At 40.4% G+C, this 23,097-nt stretch overlaps 1 protein-coding gene across 5 annotated transcripts in view; it reads right to left on the reverse strand.

Moving 5' to 3' along the window:
* The window catches only part of znf536 (zinc finger protein 536), a 576,486-nt gene that overhangs the window by 304,606 nt on the left and 248,783 nt on the right, over positions 1-23,097 (reverse strand). The window lies entirely within an intron of this gene.

The raw sequence follows: 23,097 nt of genomic DNA on the forward strand, positions 1-23,097 counted from the left end.
CTTATTATTCTCTTGATTATTAACATTTGCAATTCTGAATAAACGATGAGCCACACTGAATGATTCCCTATTTTAGCATCTACTTTATCCAATTGTGTATCAGTTTATCATGCTTAGCGAAAATGGTCTGATACTTTCTTTCCTTAGTATATCAGGACCTTAAGGTTATATTATTTCTTTCCGAGCCATACAATATATGTAAAATGCTAAAAAGAGAAGTGACTGAATTGGTGTTGTCTTATTGAAAAGAATTACATTTCTATAATGAAGTTAGGTTTCTCAATAAAAATCAGAGATAGTTTTGTTTTGGTTAACTAATAACTTTTAAATCTGATTATTTTGCTGATTTATTATTGGCTCCTGTAACACATGATTATAATCATAAAATGGGTATTTGTAAAACAAATAGTTAATGCCCATGGCAGGCATTGCATAAACAATTGTTTGAACAAGTAGTTAACTGAAGTTTGAATTGCAGATGATTTGAAGCTGAGGAAGTGTATAGATGCAGATTTGCTGCCAACAAGAGTTTGATAGGTCTGTGGACTAGTGACTGGTTATCAATGAGAAAGGGCTTTTTGATTGTCAACAAGTACATGGTTGATTCTCAGGAAACTGAACAGCTTGGAGCCAAGAATAAATTACCCCAAGAGAAAATTGTTCAGTTATTCTCCTGGACAGGAGCAGTCTCTCTGTTCTTTGTAGTCAAACCACACTGTAAACCTAAAGAAAACTATGTATCTTTCCTGCAACAAGTTGTTACTAGCTGTGACTTTTAACTGATAAATTAAAGACTATTTATAAGGGAATCAGCCACATTATGTCTTTTACCAACCAATGGAAGAAACAAGAGTAAGATGACTGAAGCCAAAGTGCTGGCTAGTGGAAGAGACATAAGGATCCCCTTAACAACAGATCCTGGAAACAAGGCGACTGAATTGTCTTTTCAATTTTTTCCCCTTCATCCATTACACAGTTTACCCTGTCTGTTTGTCTGTCTATGTGCGTAAGGGGGGGTTTACAAGGCAACTAGAATTGTAATTAGTAGTGTTATATGCCAATGGTTTATAACTATTTACCTCTATCAAGGGCAGCACGGTGACACAGTGATTAGCACTGCTGCCTCACACGCCAGAGACCCAGGTTTAATTCCCGCCTCAAGTGACTCTCTGTGTGGAGTTTGCATATTCTCCCCGTGTCTGCGTGGGTTTCCTCTGGTTGCTCCGGTTTCCTCCCACAATCCAAAAATGTGCAGGTTAGGTGAATTGGCCATGCTAAATTGCCCATAGTGTTAGGTGAAGGGGAAAATGTAGGGGAATGGGTCTGGGTGGGTTGTGCTTTGGTGGGTCGGTGTGGTTGGGCTGAAGTGCCTGTTTCCATAGTGTAAGTAATCTACTCTAATCTAAGAGTCTAGTTACTAGTAATACATAGTGATTATTGCTCAGTACAGAAACCTGATCCACGCTTTCTATCAGCCTCCATTTACAAGTCAGGTAAGATGGGGAAATTTACATATTTCACAAAATCTTTAACTTTTGTGATGACTTTTAGATAAGTGGGGTTTGATTTCCGGTGTGCTGTCCCAATGAGTTGTAACAACTAAAATCGCAAATGTTTAATATTACGCAAACAGCATAATCCTTTGCAAACAGCTAGCCAGACTTCAGTGGGTACAAAGCAAATTATTTGGCACTTCACACATTTTTCTTAAACAGAGCACATTGTAATTTGAGTGATATAAACACCTCACGTATGTATGGATATAACTGCTACAAAGGAAGTTAAAAGACGACAGTGCATTTTAGACTTGTTCAATTTTCAGCTATTTTAATACTGTCAGACAGACCACCTTCTGATGAAATATTTACATGAACACCATTTTTGTACTCATGTCAAAATTCCACAGAACTGTTGAATGTGACCAAGTCCTTACATGTCCTTGCTCTGAATAGTTTGGTCCACTTTAAAAAAGACCAATGACATATTAAAGGCTGCAAATATTATTACTGCACTAGACAGCTGATATTATGATAAACCTCTGTTCAGGGTCATTAAGCAGCCGAAAACATTTCAGCAAAAAATAGACCAACAATTTAAGCTTGCATATTAGCCCAGAGGGTTGGGATACTGAACAAGGACATTTTATTTTCTGCCTGCTAAAATCAACATTGTGGATGTTTTGAAGTTTAAAATAACAGTGGACCACAAATATGCAGCATCTCAGTGAAGTTTATTCTGTTGCACAATATACAGCATTAAATAAGATTCAAAGTGTTTTTACTTAATTGGTAACGTGCTATGCATTCGAGAATGCTAAAGCAAAACTAGGTAATCCTAGTTTGACATTAAAAAAAAAGAGACTGAATGCTAAGTTTAATGCAATTATGCGTTATACATTAATCCATCTACTGCTCCTGCTTCAGATCAAATCCCACATAGCTGGCATACTATTCTGAAGATCTAATAATATTTGAGCAAAACAAAATGCTATATGAATTCAATATAAAAAAATCTGTTCACTTCCACACCCCATAGCCCCACTCCTTTACGCAATTGGGAAGATGAACATATGGGCTGCAAACATTAGGACAGTTCTGTCATATTGCCAGCACAATACTCAGGTCCTAAGATGTGATGAACAGTATCAGTTTTCTCACTTAGCAGCCTGACTATAAATTGATCAAAGTTGCCACACATCCTGGTTAGTGGCTTTAAGTGTGAGCAACAATCAGACCATGAACCTACATGAGCAGCACTGAGTGTCCAACTTTTAGTTGACCATCCAATACAAATTTCCCCACTCACAGGCAAATTCATTCCATTGAAATACACTTCCACAATGCTAACACCATGAGGACTCTGAATGATTCACTGCAATTTAAACTATGCATCCTAAAATTTGGATAGTTCCTGGTGAAAAAGATTGATTATACAAATCTTTTTCATTATAACATTATCTATTATGCATCTGTAATTAGAGGTTACAGTAATACGTTACAGCAAATCACACACGACAGTTAACCCCTTGAGAACTGAAATACTTCTTAAAGTTTATTTTCTTCCATTATAGTTTAATAAAATTTGCTTTTCTTTGACCAATTTCTCCCCTTTACTGAATCAACTTTTTGCTGGTTTTACAGAAGTTGATAATCTTCAATCCTTCACCTGAGTGAGCATGTTTAATTTAGTCACAAGTTTTATTCAAAGCACTGAGGAAGGTAAAGGAGAGAGGATGCAGGAACTGGGTGGTGCTGGGTTCAGTTTTGCCAAGTTGGAACTGAACGGTGTTTTGAAAATGGTGAACAGGATTTAGATTTGGAAGACCTGCCCCTATTTCTGGGGAACACCATTGTTGTTGGAGGGGAAAGGCGAATATTATGAGTTGCACACATGAAACTCAAATCTACTAAGTCTTTTGAAAACAACGTAGAATTTATCTTGACTCAGTTTCTGGTTGTCAAATGACCTACCTCATTATTTAAGGCTTAAACACTTCTGAAGGCTTCATTAACGTGTGTAAGTCAAAAACTCAAGGTATGATAGATTGTAAACATGTCATTATCAGAGGACAGTCACAGAGTTCTAAGGGATCCATTCTGTTAACATGCAGGTTGTTTGTGACTATAATAAGGTCCTCATGCACCTATGTGCTTTACATTCAGAGTCTGTCATGCCTCTTTCATTCTGAAGCAGCCACATTCTTGTATGAGTTAATGGTTCTGATGGGCTTAATGTTCATGCTACAATAGTTCTAATCATTCCACTATGCCAAGCACAGTCACAGCAGATGTAGAGACAGGGAGCTCTACTGTGGTTTTTAGAGGGAGCAGCTGTATCTGCACCAGCTCCCAAAGGTGCTTGGCCAAATGTAGATACACATATTGTTATCATTCAATTAAACCTCTTGTTATCTAAGAATGGTGCTTCTTCTGTAAGTAGATGGTGAATCCTCTACAATTAGTCACAAGATAAACACAAGTCAAAGCAAAGACAAAGGAAGATTAGTGGCAGCAAACTATTTCAAACAACCCTGAGCCAGGAGCACTTACTGGTGCAGGGGTCAAATACCACAAGATACACAGTGGCCACAACCTTCCCAAACTAGACTCATGGTTTGTGGCTGGTTACTGAGCTAAAAATACACCTAGTACAGAGGTGTCCATTTACGAGGCTCCAATAACACTACAATACCAGCCACCTGCAAGAGAGGACCTGCACTGAGCATGCTTTGGCTTGGAAAGATTGCATTCAGGTATCTTTAAATATCTATGAGAAAAGACTTCAATGCTAAAGACTACTAGGATAATGATGGCCATAAGTGAATATGGTGAAAGAGCATTCATATGATGAGGTGGAGGAGGATGATGAGAAACAGATGGTATTGAGGCAAAGGAGCACAAGAGAAACTCGAAAGGGAAGCCCCAAGTGTCCATGATTACATCTGTACAAATGTGCATTGGCACTGAAGATACTATCTTAATACAGAGAGACAGTTCTCCCACTAGTCATGGCTAATTTGTAGTACATTCAACAGCAAGTGCCAGACAGGCCATTGCCATTTGAGTGTGCAACAACATTAATACCATGTATCTTCCAGGAGATACCCACCTCCAACAAGTGTGAATACCGTTGTTGTGGTTCTGTTCGCCGAGCTGGAAGTTTTTGCTGCAAACATTTCATTCCCTGGCTAGGGAACATCATCAGTGCTATTGGAGCCTCCTGTGAAGCGCTGCTTTGATGTTTCTTCCGGTATTTATAGTGGTTTGTTCTTGCCGCTTCCGGGTGTCAGTTTCAGCTGTAGTAGTTTGTATGTGGGGTCCAGGTCGATGTGTCTGTTGATGGATGTTCTTGCCGTTTCCAGGTGTCAGTTTCAGCTGTAGTGGTTTGTATATGGGGTCCAGGTCCATGTGTCTGTTAATGGAGTTTGTGGATGAATGCCATGCCTCTAGGAATTCCCTGGCTGTTCTCTGTCTGGCTTGTCCTATGATGGTAGTGTTTTCCCAGTCAAATTCATGTTCCTGGTTGTCTGAGTGTATGACTACTAGGGATAGCTGGTCGTGTCGTTTTGTGGCTCACTGATGTTCATGGATGCGGATTGTTAGCTGTCTTCCTGTTTGTCCTATATAGTGTTTTGTGCAGTCCTTGCATGGTATTTTGTAAACTATGTTAGTTTGGCTCGTGCTGGCTATTGGGTCCTTTGTTCTAGTGAGTTGTTGTCTGAGTGTGGAAGTTGGCTTGTGTGCTGTTATGAGTCCTAAGGGTCGCAGTAGTCTGGCTGTCAGTTCTGAGACGCTCCTGACGTATGGTAGTGTGGCTAGTCCTTTTGGTTGTGGCATGTCCTTGTTCTGTGGTCTATCTCTTAGGCATCTGGTGATAAAGTTGCGTGGGTATCCGTTTTTGGCGAATACCTTGTATAGGTGTTCCTCTTCCTCTTTTCGCAGTTCTGGTGTACTGCAGTGTGTTGTGGCTCTTTTGAATAGTGTCCTGATGCAGCTTCGTTTGTGTGTGTTGGGGTGGTTGCTTTCATAGTTTAGGACTTGGTCTGTGTGTGTTGGTTTCCTGTGTACCCTTGTGGTGAATTCTCCGTTGGGTGTTCTCTCTACTAACACGTCTAGGAATGGGAGTTGGCTATCCTTTTCCTCTTCTCTCGTGAATCGTATTCCTGTGAGTGTGGCGTTGATGATTCGGTGTGTTTTTTCTATTTCTGTGTTTTTGATGATTACAAAGGTGTCATCGACGTATCTGATCCAGAGTTTGGGTTGGATTTGTGGTAGGGCTGTATGTTCTAACCTTTGCATAACTGCCTCTGCTATGAGTCCCGAGATTGGTGATCCCATGGGTGTTCCGTTGATTTGTTCGTATATCTGATTGTTGAATGTAAAGTGTGTGGTGAGGCACAGGTCTAGTAGTTTAAGTATGCCGTCCTTGTTGATAGGTTCGGCCTCCTGTGTTCTGTTATGTATGTCCAGTAGGTTGGCTATTGTTTCTCTGGCTAGGGTTTTGTCAATTGATGTGAACAGTGCCGTCACGTTGAATGATACCATGGTTTCTTCTTTGTCTATGTGTGTATTCCTGATGATGTCCAAGAATTCCTGTGTTGATTGTATGGAGTGTTTGGATCCGCTGACTAGGTGTTTCAGTTTTTGTTGTAGTTCTTTGGCCAGTTTGTATGCTGGTGTCCCTGATAGTGATACTATGGGTCTGAGTTCAACCAGACTTTAAAGTGTGAATACCACTAGTGCCCCTGACAAGTAGTGGCATCACAACAGCAGAATTCCACACTCCCAGTATCCTGGGGTCATCAATGTTCAGGAATTAACCTTGAGATTTCCTCTGACAGAGGGACTTGCAAGTGTATATTAAAGGCTGGACCTGGGCACACCTTCACGTCATGCCTAGTCCACCATACCAAAAGTGAGAAGCACTTGTAGATATCAGTGCCAGTGACTGAAACGCAGCAACTCCATGCTCCATACAACAGGACAAAGTTGTACATGTGATCACCAAACCATCCATTTACATTGAATCTCACCCCTACAACTACGGCACAATGTGACACCTGCTACAATTAGTACAGCAACTCACCAATGAAGAGTCATCTAGACTCGAAACGTTAGTATGTTCTGTCTCCACAGATTCTGTCTGACCCACTGTGATTTCCATCAATTTTTGTTTCCAGCAACTTCCCAAGCCTTCTTGTCAGCACATAGCCTCTGCCACTTCAATGGTCTGAACCTGTGGGAGAACTGCTGTGCCTTAATTGAGTAACTGCCTTCAATAAGCCACTTTGAGTTGAGCTACTCCAGATGAACTGATGCTTCTCCTGAAGTCTGATCAGTACAATTTTCTCAAATATATTATACATATGCGTACAATGGTGAAATAGCCTGAAAATCCATAATCCTAGTAGACAATGTCTGCATTGAAAGTCTGAGTGAGGATCAGCCCTCCACTATTGAACATGTATGATGATATCTGTCACAATTGTTTCATCATTGAGAGAAATGGACTGCTGACTGGAGGTTCCATTACCACAGGTAAGAACATACTGCTTTATATTTACCCAGCAGCTGTCGTTATCACTTGACTATGTCAGAACACCACATCCATTGAGAAGATACAGTTTCTAAATAACATGTATGAAAAGAATAACCATTCATATTGTGATACACAACATTACTAAGACCTCATCAATGTCTAAGGTGATATAATGTCTAGTGATCATAAACACTCCTATGTAGTTCTCCCTGTATTGTCTTAGAGAAGATGGAAGCAGGCTACTTACCTCTCTAGTTGTAAAGCATCAAGAAGCATAACAGATGGACCTTTTGTACAGAAATCCCTTGGTGACTTATTTGAGACTGTGGTCTCTGCATTTTTGCAGGGACAGCCATGATGCTCAAACATATACAGCACATGAGGGTTTGCTGGCAAAGGAGCTGGGGAACCTGTGAAAGTTGACAGTGTAGAAATGTTCTCAAAACACTCATTCTCCTGTCAGCCTTCTCAGCACGGAGTTGGCTTGCAGAAGAGTTGGGTGGCAGAGGTTGCTGAGGCACATCTGGTGGTCTTTCAAGCTATCATTATTCCACCAGCATGAAGTTCTGTTGTGGGTTCCTCAGGTAATCAACGGATATCAGGTTTCATAATCTGAACCATCTATTTCACTGCTATGAGTGATCCATAAACCCTTTGCAGTCATCAGCATGCTGGTCTTGCATGCATGAGGCTCTCCACGAGATGGCCATTTCCTTATGGGTGATCAAGCTCCTAAGACACGGTTGAGCTCATCACTATGACAGACTTTTTTCCTTCTCTGTGAGTGTACACAGCTGTCTCTGACTTAGACACCTCCACTTTCACTCTAATGTGAAATTCTTCACCCAGTGACATTCATGCTATGCCTTTGATCCACCTGATGTGCTAGCATCTATGTTGGTGGGGTGTGGAGTGATCAGAAGTGATGATGTGTCCTCAGACAACTCTTCCTCCTCCTGATGCCTGAAGAATAACTTGATTGAAGGTTGGGGAAAATAGGTGAATGGTGAAGGGATCAGTGTGAGATGTGGCAGTAGTTAATTAAAGTTTAGACATTTTGAGAACACATACAGTTGCAGGCTCATGCCTTCAAACCTGTTATTGGAAGTTAGCTGGCAAACCACACTTCATCTTCCACTTTGCACCATCTACCTAATAAGCTCCATCCACCTCACCTGTGTACGCATCACCCCCACCACTAAGATCAAGCTTGAATGTGTCTCTAACAATGGCTTTATAACCTGCTTTGAGCAATTTACCATCTCTAAAGATGGAAAACTATGTAGCAGGATGAAGGATCTGCACTGATACATAAAGTTAAACATAGCTTACTCCTTTCTGCTGGTACTTGCTGGAACTGCAACCATCTCCGTCTCCATGCCCGGGTGGTGAAAGGCTTTGCCAATAGGGCATAACTACACTGTGGGCATTTCTTGAACAAATTCAATAGGCACCATCAAAATCTATAAGGTTGATTTTTTTTCCAGAAATCAGCTAAATGTCAATTTTGTTGGAATTTGCAAAGGGTTTCTCTCTATGAGGCTTACTGAGACTTCTCACAAGATTTTCCCAAGGTGATTTTGAAAAAAGAAAAAAAAAAGTGGGTGGCATGGTGGCACAGTGGTTAGCACTGTTGCCTCACAGCGCCAGAGACGTGGGTCCAATTCCCGCCTCAGGCAACTGACTGTGCGGAGTTTGCACGTTCTCCCCGTGTCTGCGTGGGTTTCCTCCAGGTGTTCCGGTTTCCTCCCACAATCCAAAAATGTGCAGGTTAGGTGAATTGGCTATGCTAAATTGCCCGTAGTGTTAGGTGTAGGGGAATGGGTCTGGGTGGGTTGTGCTTCAGTGAGTCGGTGTGGACTTGTAGGGCCGAAGGGCCTGTTTCCACACTGTAAGTAATCTAATCTAATCTAATCTAATCTAAAAAAACACTCACCTCATTACTTATACACCTCACTCCTACAGCATTTGGCTCTTGTATCCTCCACCTTGTCACAGGCAGAAAAGTTCACCACTAATATTCTCTGTAAGCAGCTCGGAGGTTCTGTGCACATGGACCAGCATGCTGCCACACTGACTTCAGATAACAAAAGCACCACAAAGGCCTTTGCAGCAGCAGAGAAATGTACAATGAAAGCAGCTTATTACTGAAGGGACCTCCCAGGATTCCAGGCACAGGCACCATTCCAACAATGGTTGTGCACTAGTTGAAGCATGGTCAGTCTGGAGTTGCCCTCTATGGTTTGTGCGAATTGCCCCAGACATGTCAGATAGAGGGAAACTGGCATGGCACTTTGCAGACAGATATCTGCAGGTCCTAGTGGACAGGGTGGTGATCCATCTCTTTCAGCTTAAGAGTATTTTCTGTTTCTCTTCATTTACCTGCTTTATGATGGCTTCTCCTACAAACATTGAGAAGTCCTGTAGATTTAATATATACATATATACACACATGCATATAATCTGGCCCATGATTAGAAACGCCAGCCTCCAGACTGTAGCCCACTCCAACACCTCCAAACTGGTCTGGGGTGAGAAGGTGCAACTCTAGCCCAACTTTGTCTCCAAGAAATAGAGCAGTAAGGGGCACCTTATACTGAGGTGAATCTGCCAAATCAAGAAACCTGCTGACTCAAGTGACCTGCATTATTAGTGGAAATCTGGCCCAACTACTGAACATAATAATGCCTGAATTGTACTTTCAGTCATAGTTACTGAATATTCATCAATGAAGTTAATTCAGGTCTATCTTCGTATCCCTCCCCTATGTATGTACATATACCTATACTAAACTTAGCACCTCAATTGTCTCCTATGGAACCTGCTGACCACAGACTAGCATCCAAAAATGTGCAGGTCAGGCGAATTGGCCATGGTAAATTGCATAGGGTTAGGTGCATTAGTTAGGGATAAATATAGGGTAGGGTAGGGGAATCGGTCTGGGTGGGTTACTCTTCAGAGGGTCAGTGTGGACTTGTTGGGCTGAAGGGCCTGTTTCCACACTGTAGGGAACCTAATGAAATCTAAATTTGGGATTTTCACAGTTTGAAAAGCTTAGTTTCCCTTTTGATAAAGACTTCTAACCTTGCTGGGAAACCATTAAATTCATAATTTAAAGGAATCTGAATTGTAATACTGAATTTCACAAAGTATGGCCATGGCAAATTCACAGAAACTTGAATACTGATATTACATCCTATCTTGTGCACCCCAGGCTTTATCTGGAGTCTGATTAATTATTTATGGAGAACCACAGCTTTCTGTCTGAACATCTGAGTTTAAGTCATGGGACTGTTCCTCATTCAAACCAAAGTAACTCATACAGACTGGTCTTACAGATTCTAAACCAAACCACTGCATGGAAATACCACTGACAGCACAACATTGTATCTCAGGTGGAGTCATCAAACCTTGCCTTGTAATAAGAGCCTCCTGTTGATTTAGACAGATTTGCAGTATTTGTAGCTAAACTGCACACTATCTATACCGTTGTAGCTAAAGAAAGAAATAGTGGAGATTAGAAAATAAAAAGAGAGGCTCATGTGGAGCTTTTCACAACTACCTGACTCAAAACATTTTACAGCCAAGGAAGTAAATGATATCAGTTTTAATGATAAAAAACTAAAGAGTACTGAAATAATACTATAAACTATATTTTTAGTTTTATGAAAAGTTGAAACTTGTTTCTCTGCAAGCAAAATATGCAATTTACATTAAGTGTACAGGACTATGTTGTTGTCTGCTTAAAGATACTTTCATTGCTACATTTTGCAGCACAACATTTGTAAATTTTCAAGGCCAGTGCTGTAGTTTTAATGATTAGAGTTTTGAAAACGAGTCCAAATTGCGCGACCAGGTTTTTCAGTTGGGGTTGCACAGAAGCCCTCAGGCAAGAGGACTAATGCTGTTTTTCCCTTTTCCTATTCTAAAGATCCTTAAATAATTGTTAATGGACACACCATTGCCATAACTGGTCAGTACTGATCATAAATTGACCCTTGCACTTTCAAATTATATTTAGCCAATGCTGCAGCAAGTCATTGGGAGGATTTTAAATTCCACCTTCTTAAAAAAATTCAGTAAATATTTAAATATTATTCATTAATTATTACTTAACTAATACCACTAAACACAGCAGGTTATAAATATGTCATAAAATAAAAGCAGCTAATTAGAAAACTCACACTATGATAACTGTTATGAAAACCATTAACATTCATATTTAAAATGAGCTGGCCTATTTAGTTCAATTAAAATATCAAATTTTTTAAAAACTTCTGTTTTAAAAAAGTGCAAATTTGGATTTGGTGAGGCTTGTCCGGAAATGAAAGAATATCCACAAATTTCATTTACCTCTCACGAAGTTAAATTAATTAAACTCCTGAATTCTTTTCCACTGCCCTCAAATATCAGCTTCTGTAGAGATTGGCCCACATTGTCAAATTCACTTACATCCAATTCAAAACTGTCCAATATCCATTTACACATAAGTTTTAAATGTCTTGATTTGTCCTTTGTCATTTCAATCACTTTCAAGATGCCTTAATATAACCCTATGCAAATTATATGGAAAATAAAATTAATGTGAAATGATAGAGAAACATCCAATTAAATGCAAGTCAGATAACATTGATGAAAAGTTCTGTTCAGAATGCAGCAGTAAAACACAGAATTCTCGTTTTCACAACTGACCCTAGATATGAAAAACCACATCTTATTTTACAACAAACCTCTTCTTCTTTTATAGAGCGGCACAGGCACCAAACCAATTGTTTATTGTGTCATTGAGATGTACAGCATTGAAACAGAACCTTCAGTCTAACTCATCCGACCAGATATCCTGAATTAATCCAGTCCCATTTGCAAGCATTTGGTCCATATCCCTCTAAACACTTCCTGTTCATGTACTCATTCAGATGCTTTTTAAATGTTGTAATTGTACCAGCCTCCATTATTTCCTCTGGCAGCTCATTCCATATATGCAGCACCGTCTGCATGAGAACGTTTCCCTAAAGGTCCCTTTTAAATCTTTCCCCCTTTACCATAAACCTATGCCCTCCAATTTTGGACCCACCTACCCTGGGAAAAGGACCTTCGCTATTCACGCTATCCGTGTCCTTCATGATTTTATAAACTTCTATAAGGTCACCTCTCAGCCTCTGACATTCCAGGGAAAATATCTCAGCCTATTCAGCCTCTCACTATAGCTCAAACACCTTAACCCTGACACCATCCTTGTAAATATTTTCTGAACACTTTCAAGTTTAACAACATTTTTCCTATAGCAGGAAGACTAGAATTGAATGCAGTATTCCAAAAGTGGCCTAACCAATGCCCTGTACAGCCACAACATGACATCCCAAATCTACTCTCAAAGTACTGACCAATAAAGACAAATGCACTATATACCTTCTTGACTACACTATTTACCTATGACTGCACTTTCAAGGAACTATGAATCTGCACTCCAAGGTCTCTTTGTTCAGTGACAGCCCCAAAGATCCTACCATTACGGAGATATGGTTAAAGGAGGGACAGGACTGCTGTTTAATGTTGCAGGATATCGCTGTTTCAGAAGGGACAGAAAGGGAAACAAAAGGGGTGGGGGAGTTGCATTGCTAATTAGGGATCACACCACAGCTGTGTTGAGGGAGCACACATTGGAGGGATCTTGCAGTGAGGCATTATGGGTGGAGCTCAGAATATGAAGAGTGAAATCATAATGCTGGGAGTTTTCTATAGACCTCCTCACAGCACAGAGACAGAGGAGCAGATATGTAGTCAGATATTGGAAAGGCGTGAAAAAAGCAAGGGAATTGTGGTAGGTGACTTCAACTTTCATCTTATTGACTGGAACTCTCTTAGAGCCAGAGGCTCAGATGAAGAGTAATTTATTAGATGTAATCAGGAGGGCTTTTTGAGACAGTACATTGACAATCCAACCAGACAAGAGGCCTAATACTAGGCTTAGTATTAGGGAGTGAGCCAGGACAGGTGATTGACATTTCAGTAAGAGAGCATACTTAGTGACCATAACTCCACAGGATTTCATGCAGTCATGTACAAGGATTAGAGTAGCCCTTGGGTAAGGGCCTTCAATTGGGTAAGGGCCAGTTACATCCAAATCAGTTAGGAACTGGGGAATGTAGATTGGGAGCAATTATTTGACAGCAAATCTACATCTGGCATGTGGGAGGCTTTTAAAGACCAGGTGATTAAAGTGCAGGACATGCATGTCCCCGCAAAACTAAAGGATAGGAATGGCAAGATTCAAGAACCATGGATAACAAGGGAAATTATAAGCTTAGCCAAAAGGGAAAAGGGAGTATTCAAAAGGTCCAGGCACCTACAAACTGATGAAGCCCTTAGGAGTGTAGAGAAAAATTAGGAGGCAACTTAAACACAGAATTAGGAAGGCTAAAAGGGGCCATGAAATGTCTTCAACAAACAGGATCAAGGAGAATCCCAAGGCTTTTTATGCATATATTAGAAGAAAGAGGGTAGCGAGGGAAAGGGAAAGACAACTTCTGGACAAAGGAGGGAAATTATGCATGGAGCCACAAGTAGTGAGAGAGATTCTTAATGAGTACTTTGTATTGGTATTCACCAAGGAGAGGGACATGATTGATGTTGAGATCAGGGATAAAAGTGTGTGAATACTATAGAGAATTGAAGGAGGAAGTTTGGGTATCCTAAATTACATTAAGGTAGACAAGTTCCTTGAGCCAGATGGGATCTATCCTAGATTACTGAAAGAGGCAAGGGAAGAAATAGCTGGGGCATCAGCAGACATCTTCACATCCTCTTTGACCACAGGCAAGTTCCAGAGGACTGGAGATTAGCAAATGTTGGTCCCTTGTTTAAGGAGGAAGCAAGGATTATCCAGGAACTTATAGATGAGTGAGCCTGAAATCTGTGGTGGGGAAGATCTTGGAGAAGATACAGAGGAAAAAAGATATATGCACATTTGGAAGAAAATGGACTAGTTAGTGACAGATAGCATGGTTTCATACAAGGAAGTCATACCTCACCAATCTGACTGAATTTTTTGAAGAGGTGACAAAGATAATTGATGAGTCATAGAGTCATAGAGATGGACAGCATGGAAACAGACCCTTCAGTCCAACCCATCTATGCCGAACAGATATCCCAACCCAATCTAGTCCTATCTGCCAGCACCCGGCCAATATCCCTCCAAACCCTTCCTATTCATATACCAATTCAAAACCTTTTAAATGGTGCAATTGTACCAGCCGCCACCACTTCCTCTGGCAGCTCATTCCACACATGTACCACTCTCTGTGTGAAAAAGTTGCCCCTTAGGTCTCTCTTATATCTTTCCCCTCTCAACCTAAACCTATGCCCTCTAGTTCTGGACTCCACGACCCCAGGGAAAAGATTTTGCCTATTTACCCTATCCATGTCCCTCATAATTTTGTAAACCTCTAAAAGGTCACCCGTCAGCCTCCAACGTGCTCCAGGGAAAACAGCCCTAGCCTGTTCAGCCTCTCTTTATAGCTCAAATCCTCCAACCCTGGCAACATCTTTGTAAACCTTTTTTGAACCCTTTCAAGTTTCACAACATCTTTCCAAAAAGAAGGAGTCCAGAATTGCACGCAATATTCCAACAGTGGCCTAACCAATGTCCTGTACAGCTGCAACATGACCTCCCACTTCCTGTACTCAATACTCTGACCAATAAAGAAAAGCATACCAAACACCTTCTTCACTATCCTATCTACCTGCGATTCTACTTTCAAGGAGCTATGAACCTGCACTCCAAGGTCTCTTTGTTCAGCAACACTCCCTAGGACCTTACCATTAAGTGTATAAGTACTACAAAGATTTGCTTTCCCAAAATGCAACACCTCACACTTATCTGAATTAAACTCCATCTGCCACTTCTCAGCCCATTGGCCCATCTGAGGAAAGGGCTGTGAATATAGTTAATATGGACTTTAGTAAGGCAGTTGCTGAAGTCCCACATGGCAGACTGGTACAAAAACTAAATCCTGTGGAATTCAGGGTGGACTAGCTAGATAAATACAAAACTGGCTTGGTCATAGAAGACAAAGGGTAGTGTTGTAAGGGTGTTTTTCAGAATGGAGACCAGTAACCTATGGTGCTCCACAGGGTTCGGCCTTAGGTCCTCTGTTGTTTATAGTATATATAAATAATCTGGAGGAAAATGTACGTGGTCTGATTAGAAAGTTTGCAGATGCCACAAAGATTGGTGGAGCTGCTGATAGTGCCAATGATTATAAAAGGATACAACACAATATAGATAGATTGGCGACTCAAGGACAGAAATGGCCCTTATGGAATTTAATCCAGACAAATCTAGGTGTGAATTATACTGTAAATGGCAGAACCCTTAGGAACATTAGCATACAGGTGGATCTGGGTGTGCAGGTCCACAGTTCCTTAAAAGTGGCAACACAGCTGGCCATGGTGATTTAGAAGGCATATGACATGCTTTCCTTCATCATCCAGGGCATGGAGTGCAAGGGTTGGCAAACAATGTTGCCGCTATATAAAACCCTTGGTGGGCCACATTTGGAGCATTGTGTGCAGTTTTGGTTAACACTACCAGAAGGACGTAAAAGCTTTGGAGAGAGTACAGAGAAGGTTCATCAGGATGTTGCCTGGTCTCAAGGCATTGGTTAATAGGAAAGGGTAAATGGCTATGATTGTTTTCACTGAAAAGATGGCAGCTGAGAGGAGACTAAATAGAGGTCTACAAAGTTAAGACAGGCACAGGTGGATAGTCAGAGGCTTTTTCCCAGGGTGGAAGTTTCAATTACAAGGGGGCACAGATTCAAGGTGAGAGGAGTAAAATTTAAGAGAGATGTGGTAGGAGCCAGGAATGCACCTCCAGAAGAGATGGTGGAAGCAAGCACATCTGTGACACTGAAGGCGGCATTTGGCCGGTTACATGAATAGGAAGGGTTGGGGGGGCGGATAGAGAGATATGGACCAAATAAAGGCAGGTATTTTTCTTTAGTTTAGTTTGGGCATGATGATCTGCACAGACTTGGAGAGCTGAAGATCCTGTTCCTTCTCTTTTGTTCTTATTAAGTGCATAGATCTTGCCCTGATTTGCCTTACCAAAATGCAACAGCTCACATTTATTTAAATTAAACTCCATCTGCCACTCCTCGGCCCACTGGCCCATCTTCACACATTTATGAATTTCAATAGTAGGACTTTTATTCTCACACTTTATCATCACAGCGCAACACAAGAAGATGTATCTTGAAAATAAGTCAATCACTTCATGAAAGTTTGTGCATGGGATAGATGCTTGAGGGAGCTCAACAGACATAGCCCCTCCAGTGAGAAATTAATTTGAAATGTTGAAAGAGTTCATGTGTTCATGACACAACATGTGAAATCTCCAATAATAAAATATATTAAATTTGAAAAAGAGATGACAAGTCAGGCTTTCAAAGTAGCATGTGTGACTGAAAATATGCAATATATGATCAAAATAGAAAACTGGGACTTAGCAGTTCAACAATCACATGAAATGGATCAAACTCTCTTAACTCACTGAGTGATGTAGACCCCACAGAAAATAACTACTTCTGAGCAGCAGCATATAATGGAACGATGTACAACTGAAAACAGCAAAGTACTCAACGAGACACCACACCAAAGTCCTCGCAACAGTCACAACACATAACATCATTCATGACTCTTAGAACAGAGGATTTAATTTAGTGACAGATGGCACTGTGGGCAACTTTCATCATGCCAATCAATGCCAAAACAATCAAAACAAAATCTAAAAATCTGCATTGCCTTTATCTGATGAGACAAAAAAAGAAGAAATCCAAGTGAGCATTATTCTTATGAAATGTTTTCCTCTCAGTAAAATAGCATGATGCAACAAAAATAGACACTACAATAGCACACTCCATTACAGAAAGCACTGATGCACACCTTTGATCCATCAATACACATTCACAGTCAGCACAGACCCTTACTTTTCAAAAAAGATTGAAATAACAACAGAACTAAATAAATGGGGAAAGAATGTGTAAACTCTTTCTTCCAAAATGCTATCAACAGAAGGACAGACAAACTACAAGAAAGGTGATGGCTCAGACAAATTGAAAAAGCAAATAAACTGCACAGATACTATATTATACATGGGTATGTGAAGTGTTGGGCCTTCATAGTCTCAGCTGAAGGCTGGGGCATTGCTTTAATAATAAAGAAAATAGACATGAATTTCTGGAGTAGACAGAAGATGAAAACAGCACACAAAAACGATGCTGGCATCTACAGGAACTATTAAATCTCACCTCCAGTAACTGTGCATAACTATTACATGTTCGTGGGAATAAAAACACACGACACAATAATCCTTTCCACCTTAGTACTGAGGTACAGTCCTGAACCTGATCAACATTGGTAATAACATGAAGATCAGTTGTATGTAAAGTCAGTAAATTTGTCGTATAATAATGATAACTATAATGTGAATAAACTGTGAAATAGAAATCAAGTCAAGAGATAACAAAATGCTCACTTTTCATACAATTTGTTCAACAAACATATTACAGAGAAATCTTCACAATTGTATTACACAGATCACTGGACCTAAATTTCTATAGAACGTTAACTCATGTGACATTAAAACAATCCACTTATACTGAGAATGTGAAGAAGAGACTGTGTCTGGGAGGAAATAGGCTTTATTTCCGGAAGGCCAATTGGCCTTACACAACCAAACTTATTTACGATCATTTCCATAAAGCTTCCATAACTGCTGGAGTTTTACTTATCAAATCACAACATATCAGACAAATGTAATTACTAAAATTTGGAAACTGTTTTTATATTTCCAGTGGGCATTGTGCGCACTGAGACTATGGAATACCCTGCTACTCAACATGATATCCAAAAGATTTTAACACCAAGGCCTCACTCACAATGGTTAAAGACAAAAATAGTTAGAGACAAAAATGCTGCAGATGCTGGAATCCAAGGTAGACAAGCAGGAGGCTGGAAGAACACAGCAAGCCAGGCAGCATCAGGAGATGGAGAAGTCAATGGTTCGGTATAATCCTTTTTCAGGTCCTGAAGAAGGGTTACACACAAAACATTGACTTTCCACCTCCTGATGCTGTCTGGCCTGCTGTGTTCTTCCAGCCTTCTGCTTGTCTATTTCAACCACATATGGCCAGCCAGTTTTCCACCATCTGATTGATGGAGGAGTGTGATATACCAGGCAGTAGAAGACTATCATCAGGCAATCTGGTAAGTGTTTGGGAGATGATGTCAATGGCATTGCAGTCAGGGAGGGTGAGGAAAGCCCAAGTTGTACATCCCTGTTCTTCCCTATACACAAGAAAACAAAACAATAAACTAATTCACCCTCTGGGGCTTCTGCTGGGCCTACCATCTTGTGCCAGTTTGTCCAGGGGAGGAAACTCCTATCAATTCCCAAACTATGATGCTAGTTAAAGTGGTCAATATTATTTATCAACCTGTTCAGATATGTTGTGTGTTATGATACTCCTCTGCAGCAGGTGAGACTTGAATCTCTTTGTGTTGCAGGCTTCTGCAGTTGTTTTCCATTTAAATAATATTCAGCTTTTCTATTCTTCCTGACAAATTGCATAACCTCACATTCTCAGACATTATATTCCATCTGCCAAGATCTTGCCCATTCACTTACCCGGTCTTTATCTCTTTCCAACTTGCTTTCCACTTATGTTTGTGTCATCTGTAAAGTACTTCCCCCAGCTAAACCATATATACATATTGTAAATTGCAGCTCCACCACTGATCCTATGACACAGCATGAGTTACACGTTGCCATTCTGCTTATTCCTGATGAAGGGCTTATGCCCGAAACGTCAAGTTTCCTGTTCCTTGGATGCTGCCTGACCTGCTGCGCTTTTCCAGCAACACATTTTCAGACATTCTGCTTATCTCAACTCTAACTCTAATCTTCTTTTATTGACCATTTCTCTCTCCATGCTAATATACTATTCCAGCACAGGGGTTCTTATCTTATTAAGTAGCCTTATCTATGGTAACTTATCATAAACTTTCTGGAAATCGAAACATATTACATCCATTACCCATCATTCCATTATTTATCCTTTTGTTATAAAGTTATCAAGCATGATTTCTCCTTCATGAAGCCACACTGACTGTTAGAAATAAATAATATAATCAAAGTGCTCTGCTACCACATCTTTTACAGTAGGCTCCAACATTTCCCCAAAAACTGGCTAACTGGCTAACCTGTGTTTGGTCTTCTTCCATCTTCGAATGAGGTTGTCACATTAGTAGTCTTCCAATCTTCTGGGGCTTTTCCAGAATCTAAGGATCCTTGCACGATTACTACCCAGTGCATCCAATGTCTGTATATCTACTTATTTTAATATCCTAAGATCCCACCAGAACCAGGGGACATACTGATGTTTGGCCTCATTACTTTCCACAGTACTTTTTTTAGTGCTTGTGATTGTATTTATTTCCTCTTCCCCTTGATAATTTAGTATTTCTTGGAATGCAAATAGAACTTCCCTGCCATTTGCTCCTTTCCCATTGTTATTTCCGCAGCCTCATGTTGACTTGATGTCGCTCTTCATTTTTATGTTTTTAACAGAAGTCTTGCTTTTGATGTTGATATTACTTTTATTTTTATGCTTCATGTCTATTTTCTCTTTTTTGGTCAGGTTTTGATATTTTTCAAAACTTCCCCAATCCTCTGGTTTAGCAATTATCTCTGCCACATTGTATATCTCTCCTCCAATTTAATGCTATCTTTAACTTTCCTGGTTAGCAAGGTTTGCTTATCTGCTTCCTCGGATATTTCCTTCTCACTGGATACGAGGATATTGAATTCTTTCCTCATTGTTCATCAACCACTTTGTTACTAAACTGCTCCCCCCCCCCCCCCAGTTTACTCCAGGTAGTTTTGTCCTCATTTCTCTGTCATCACCTTATTTAACAATTGTTTTCAACTGGGGTTTCTCACTCCCTGGATGAATGCTAAATTTCACCATGTAATGCTCACTATTTTCTAGGCAATCTTTTAATCTGTGATAATTTATTAAACCTGCTTCATCTTGCATCACCAGACTCAAAATACCCCTGATCCCTGGTTGAATCCATAACATATTGTTCGAGGAAACTGTCCTGAAACACTGTATGACTTCTTCCTTGTGACTACCCATGATTAATCTACTGACTTTTTAACACACATTTTCAAAAATTTACTTTCAGTCCTCCAGTATAGTTACTGTTAAGGGTGTTTATAGTGTACTCCCACCAGTATTTTCTTCTTTATTATTTCTTACCTTCATCCATATATATTTTACACCATCCAATCCAAGATAACCGCTTGCTGTCATATTTATTCCATCTGGTACGAACCAAGTGACTGTACCACCCTTTCTTCCTTGCCTTTTGAAATAACTCTCCAAAGGTCATTATTGCATCACAAAATTGCCCTTTATTTTCAACTGCATAGTACATGACACTGACCCAGCTAGCTCAGAACTGAATACTAGAGTGAGCAGAACCCCTGACAATCCTATTTATATCTGTCAACCAGGGCTCCCTGATTGGGCTGTTAACCCAGCCCAATCAGGGAACTCATGCTCTAGGAGATCGACCTGGCTGACCTCGTTCCAATCACATCCGTCTTTTCAGAAAGTCAGATACCCCTGAATATTTTGTTCCCTACTTTGATCGCCTTGTAACCATGCCTCTGTAATAGCTGTAAGATCATACCCATTAATCTCTATTTGCGCCATTCATTCATTTAATTTGTTCTGCATACCATGTGCATTCAAGTGAAGAAGCATTAATTTTTCCTTTTTATGACTGTTTTCACCTTTGACCCTATCTGGATATTGCTATTCAAACAGATGCCCTGCAATGCCACCTATATCCTTTTACTTTGTATGTCTAAATTTCACCTCTCCCAACCTTCCCCCACTCTATTTGTTTAAAGTTCTCTCTACAGCCCTAGTTATTTGATTCACCAGGACATTGATCCCAGCGTGTTTCAAGTGAAACCCACCCCTTTAGAAGAGTACTGGTGCCAGTGCCCCACGAACTGAAATCCATTCCATCCACACCAGTCTTTGGATCATGCATTTAATTCTTTGACTTTACTAACTTAACTATATGCCAGTATTCCTATAGTTTGAGTAGTAATCCAAAGATTATCACTTTGGGAGGCTCTGTTTTTCATTTGAACTCCCAAGTGTTCAAACTCTTTCAACAGAAACTTCTTTCAAGTCTTGTCACTGCTGTTAATGCCAATGTGGACAACAGCAACTGGGAGCCGCCCCTCCCACTCAAACGTTCCTATTCAAATCCAACCCCAACCAGTGACACTTTTCTTTCCAAGATGCTTTCTGACGAGCTTGATTATTCCCCAAAGTTTCTGTTTTTATTTCAAGAATAAAATTGGAACAATTCATGTGGGCGGAAGGGTGGCTCAGTGGCTAGCACTGCAGCCTCATAGCACCAGTGTCCCAGGTTCAATACCAATCTTGGGTGACTGTCTGTGTGGAGCTTGCACATTCTCCCTGTGTCTACGTGGGTTTCCTCCGGGTGCTCCAGTTTCCTCCCAAGTTCAAAGATGTACAGGTCAGGTGAATTGGCCATGCTATATTACCTGTAGTGTTAGGTGTATTAGTCAGAGTGAAATGGGTCTGGATGGGTTACTGTTCGGAGGGACGGTGTGGACTGGTTGAGCTGAAGGGCCTGTTTCCACACTGTAGGGAATCTTAAAAAAAAATTCTTTATGCAAATATTGGTAGAGGTTTGGAACTCATTCCCACAAATCTCAATCACAGCTAAAACAAAAACAGAAATTGTTGGAGGAACTCAACAGATTTGGCAGCTTCTGTGAAAAGAAAGCAGCAATTAATGCCAGATCAATTGTTAATTTTAAAGCTGAAATTGTTCCGTTATGTCTCACTGTCACTATGCTTTAAAAGAAATCTCATGACATTGTCTGATGGTGACCTGAGGGTATAAAGGTTTTATACTTCCTTCCCCATCTTATACAGAAACATATAAGATAGGAGCAGGAGAAGGCCATTCAGTCCATCGAGCCTGCCCATCATTCATCCCGATCATGGCTGATCGTCCAACTCAATCACGTAATTCTGCTTTCTCCCCATAACTCTTGATATCATCCCCTACCAAGTGCTATATCTAGCCATCTCCTGGATGCATTCAATATTTTGGCATCAAATACTTCCTACGGCAATGAATTCCACATGTTCACCACACTTTGGGCGAAAAAAATGTCTCCTCAGTGAAGAAATGTCTACTCTCCTTACTGTAGGAAATACTTGAAATATGACACAATACCCAAAGTAGGCTGCTGTGTTGTAACCTATGAGCTTAAAATCATTCCAAGTGCTTTGATGTATGAGAATGTAATGTTTGTGCATAATAGTTGTCTGTAATGAATGTCTGTTGGATTATTCAATGCCACAATATCCATACTTTGTTTCTTACATTTTGGGTGATAGCATAAGCATTGCCATGTAAGATAAAATACCCTGTTGGGGACATACTCACACCATGGTTAGCAGTGGTAGCCATGTATCAAAGGCTCCAAGACTTGGCTGGTAGATATTTGGAAAAGTAATTGAACAACAACTAAACAAAAACTTTGGACATGAGAAAATTCAAACAAAGTGACAGTATTTTCCCCCTTTCAGCAACAATGTTTTTGATGACAGAAAGACTACAGTTAGGTACGTAGGGCACTGACTACCATGGAAAACAATGATTTGGAGATGCCGGTGTTGGACTGGGGTGTACAAAGTTAAAAATCACACAACACCAGGTTATAGTCCAACAGGTTTAATTGGAAGCACTCTAGCTTTTGGAGCAACGCTCCTTCATCAGGTGATAGTGGAGGGCTCAATCGTAACACAGAATTTATAGCAAAACTTTGTTAATTTTTGCTGTAAGTTTTTGCTATAAATTCTGTGTTACGATCGAGCCCTCCACTATCACCTGATGAAGGAGCGTCACTCCAAAAGCTAGTGTGTTTCCAAT

Source organism: Hemiscyllium ocellatum, chromosome 17 (assembly GCF_020745735.1).
Source record: "Hemiscyllium ocellatum isolate sHemOce1 chromosome 17, sHemOce1.pat.X.cur, whole genome shotgun sequence".
NCBI lineage: Eukaryota > Metazoa > Chordata > Chondrichthyes > Orectolobiformes > Hemiscylliidae > Hemiscyllium > Hemiscyllium ocellatum.